The sequence below is a fragment of the Cibotium barometz genome, chromosome 23 (genome assembly GCF_041138505.1).
Source record: "Cibotium barometz isolate CiBa-2024 chromosome 23, ASM4113850v1, whole genome shotgun sequence".
Classification (NCBI taxonomy): Eukaryota; Viridiplantae; Streptophyta; class Polypodiopsida; order Cyatheales; family Cibotiaceae; genus Cibotium; species Cibotium barometz.
The window spans coordinates 24284721-24289204 of NC_141068.1; the positions used below are offsets into that span (position 1 = coordinate 24284721).

General features: G+C 44.8%; 1 long non-coding RNA gene across 1 annotated transcript; it reads right to left on the reverse strand.

Moving 5' to 3' along the window:
• Positions 1 to 1692: 1692 nt before the first annotated feature.
• On the reverse strand, positions 1693 to 3607 carry LOC147625767 (uncharacterized). Its single transcript, XR_015268807.1, has 4 exons — positions 3420 to 3607; positions 3003 to 3316; positions 2124 to 2314; positions 1693 to 2044 (listed from the first exon to the last, which is right to left on the reverse strand). It is a non-coding gene; the product is annotated as an uncharacterized LOC147625767 (long non-coding RNA).
• Positions 3608 to 4484: the final 877 nt, after the last annotated feature.

Genomic DNA, 4484 nt, shown 5'->3' on the forward strand with positions numbered 1-4484 from the left:
GATTCTGGTATCTTTGTCAGAGGAGTGTGGAAATGGCCACCTCATGCACTTACCGAGTAGCTCTGCTAGCGCTGTGTATCTTCTTTCGGCTTCTTCTTTGGCAATCTTGTGGGCGGTGGCTTGAGCTTGAGCCTCCTCGAATTACTCTAGGCGATCTTGTGCCAAGCCACCATAGTACTTGAAGCACCTTGCAAGTTGTAACTTCTCCAGCAAAATGTCCTCCAGATATTCCCAAGTGTACTTCTTCTAGTACCGTGACAAACTCATCTTCTCGCACACATCTTATGGAGATATCCCCCAGATACTCCCGTGTATGTTTCTTCTAGTACCGTGATAAACTCATCTTCTCACACACATCTTTTGAGGATATTGTCTTTGCCAAGCTTATATAGTTCTCCCACAATCAATTGATATGGTGCAACCAACTTAACAAGCCAATACATCTTATCCTTGTTCAAAGGCTGATCTTGTGGAAAACCATTAGCTAGGTATTCGGATATTTTCTCACTCCACTCAAGCACCATATCAATCTTGAATGGACATGCATTTGAATGGACATGCATTTGGAAGGTCATTGTCTCAATGCTAGTTGTAGGTTCTCCGATTGGAAGGTCATTGTCTCAATGCTAGTTGTAGGTTCTCCATTTGGAATTCTTGACATATAGTCTACTAATACATGTTGTGTTCCTTTTCTCACTGTGACTGTAAAGTCGAATTCCAAGAGTAAATGTAACCATCGTGTGATCCTCCCTGTAGTACATGGCTTGTTCACTAGATATAATAAGGCTTGATGATCCACAAAGAATACAAACTTGTTGGCCAGCAAAGGAATGTCTGTATTTCTTAACAGCATATACCATGGCCAATACTTCACCTTCAGTTTTGGTATAGTTTATTTCTGTATCATTTAATTGTCAACTGGAAAAGCAAATTGGGTAATCCAATTTGAATTCCCCAGGTTGTGCGAATAAAAAGGGTTGATGATATGTGACTTACTTAGAACTCATGTACTGTTGCATCATTCCAGTAATTGTCCCATAGAAGTACCTGGTGACATAAACCTTATTGATGAGACAGGAGCAAGGTTACGTGGGGAATCCCGAGAGCATATATGAAATTAACGATCGTGTTATAAAGCAAATATAGATCAACTAGCAATTGAATCAGTGTCTAACATGTTGGTGTATTTGGTGCTAATTTGAGAACATGTCCATTATAGGTCATTTTGAAAGTTTGTTGGTTCAATGCACAATTCAAAGGTAGAGATGATACCATGAAAAGCGAGCTCACGAGTTTGTGGTTGATGGACTCCTCCAAGTGGCTACAAGTAAACCAAAGAACCTTACCTTCTTCCAATGCACTATCAACAAGCATTCTTGTACAAGAACCTGGATGGTAGTCCATGTTGGCAAATTGTGCACGTGAATCCTTGAGGTCGATGAATTTTTGAAAGCACAGTCTTCTCCTTGCTTGAGGATAGCAACCATATCAATATCCAAGACGATACATTAGTTGGTCGAGGAGGGTATGTGTATCGGCGTTGGTGTGATGATGACTGTACATGCAAATAGACCAATAGTGTCTAATTTGCATGGGGAAGGAGACAAGGAAGATGAGAACGAGGGAAATGCATTGAGCAAAAATAGAACCTGTAATGTCAACTTTACCTATCCCACCTGGGCTAGACCTAACACAAGAGGAACTACCAGAAGCTAGTAGGACAACGATGACCTAGTTTTGTTTGTTGACATTTCTGCTAAGACTAGTCCATGAAACTCAGGTATAATCCTACTTCCCTCATAGATTGCTCACTCACATTCATACACTTTCATACGCGCGCGCACACACACATTGATACACTTCCTCACTCACATTCACATAAACATAAACATATACAAAGAAAGAATGTAATTACTATGGATTGTCTCGCTGATGCCCGAGTAAGATCATGCATTCTTGTGAGGTGGCCTTATGGCTCCACCCGATCCTAAACTCTCACTCCAACTATGCAATGACATACTTCCTCACAACTTCATCCTGATCCCTGCATTTAAAAGACAACCCTGTGTTCATTAATTAGTCTAATTACAAGAAACTGGGCCATGCAACTAAAGTTCTCTTACCCCATAGCTTGTGGATCTTAGGCATATAAAGACCCACAAGGTCTTGCATCCGTCGATGGAACACCTTGCCTCCATCTCTATCCAAAACGTGTCCTTGCTCATCAATGGTGCACCACACACCCACATCACCCACACACCCTCGAGGCACTATAGGTGGTAGGACTAGCGGCAACAAGGGTGTCTGATTGGCACTGTGCAAAATGAAGATAAGTATAAAAAATTAGTTATCAGACATTCACATAACTAGGGTGTCTGATTGGCACTGTGCAAAATGAAGATAAGTATAAAAAATTAGTTATCAGACATTCACATAACTAGGGTGTCTGATTGGCACTGTGCAAAATGAAGATAAGTATAAAAAATTAGTTATCAGACATTCACATAACTAGGACAACATACAAAAGCGAGATTTATACCTCCATCTACGATGCCTCTGCTCTGCAGAGAAACACCCCCTCCCTGGGTAGCGACTAGAGACCCCTGTGTACCTCCCTCGACTGCATGGTGCCACTACACCCACGCTTCGGGTAGGCATGTTATGCCTCCTACAGTCATCTTAGAGTTGAGGCTCCATGCCACACTAAGGGAATGACCTCCCCAACTTACCGGTTGGACCCGAAGAGGAAACAGGGAAACACGAAACCAAAAATGGTGGAATGGTGTGTTGAACCATGGCCGTCAAAGGAAGTCAAGCCACGGGCCAGAACAGCCGGGCTAGCATGATCATGGAACTGAGATGGATGGCATTTAATATGAACCGAGTCGGGAGCCATGGGCCGTGAGACACAACATATTTCCATTACACAAGAAAGACGCATCACGCATCAAGCGGCCTTGGGGACCCGGTTGAAATGATGATGGAAGGGAGAGAGAGGAAACCTTGGGTCGTTGTTGGCCCACGGTGGGTCTTCAAACTGGGACTGTCCAGCCCCTTTCTCTCTCTGTTTTGAGAGGGCCTGATTGATCCTTGTGCCTTCCTTTGTTAGTGGCAAATGATCTTGCTCCCTTAAGTCCTTCTCCTTTGGTGCTTCTTGCCTCCCGAATCTATGCTGCTAGGCCCATTGCCCCTACCTGCATAAGGCACATAATATTCATATTTTTAAGTTCTTCATCCAATGACTAGAAGCCCTCCGTCCAGGGTGCTCTTCACGCACAACCCGCATCAGGATAGCTCTTCTGCCAGTGCTGACATCCTGCCAAACATCCACTTTCCATGAAATGATATGTGCTCCCAAGTGCAAATTTAGCATTCAACCCTCCCTTTGGGCCTTTACAACTGTTGATACGAGTGCGTACCTTGGCTCACAAGCCATGATGGTCTCACTGCCATGGGAACTTGCGTCGCAACTATGTTCGATCCCTTCACCATTTTTCCTTGGCATGTCAGGATCTCCTGCCGAGACAGCACCATCATTTCCCCGGTTTCTTTACTCTGATACCAAGTGTGAGGGGTAGCACAAAACAGGCCCCAAAACTCATCAGAAAGGCCTAGCTGAAGGGTAGGGAAGCCAAGGAAGGGAAGCCAAAGCTGCTTGTCAGGCTACATCACACACAAACAAAACACCTCCCAATGCTGTCTAGATAGAAAAAACAGCCACCAAACACCAGCAAAAGGCTGCCAATTGCTCCAAGAAGCAAAAATGTAGCACCCTCAGGAATGCACCTTGACATTGGGACAAGCTCGCAGGGGTAGGAGCACAAGAGGAGCCAAAATGCTGATGAAGGAGAGGCATAGAGGGGAGAATGCATGTCTAGCAAGAGGGAAGAAAAATGCAGCTGAAGGCAACCTAGAAGCTAGGCAAGTGATACCATGTTGGAGATTGTTTAGACGGAAGAATAGACAAGAAAGAGAGAGAGAGAGAGAGACAAAGAGAGATTACAAACAAGATGATAAGTTTCCTAGAGAAGAAATACCTGGGCCTCTTCCTCTTCAAGCCCCGCAAATACAGAGAGCCCCTCTTGAGACCCAGGCTAGTAGCTTGTGCTAGAGCACTAGCATAGAGGGCGACTTCTTCCACGGCCAGGCACCCCGAGTGGATCTCCAGTAGCTTGTACTAGAGCACTAGCATAGAGGACCCTGACGGACTTCTTCCAGGGCCAGGCACCCCGAGTGGATCTCTCAGCGCCCCACCCAATTCCTAGATAGTGACATGAGCCCGACCGAGAGGAGTGGTGTTAGATAGAACCATCGAGCTGGGCAGATCGCCACAGCCCCACCCACTTGCCCATATGCAAGGTAGCAATTTGCCAAATCTGAGAGCAGGATGCTCAAAGGATTAACCAATACACAACCAAACGTAAGAAATGAGCACATATTATGAGCCAATACAAGGACTTACACTAATCTCTCAAAGGCATGAA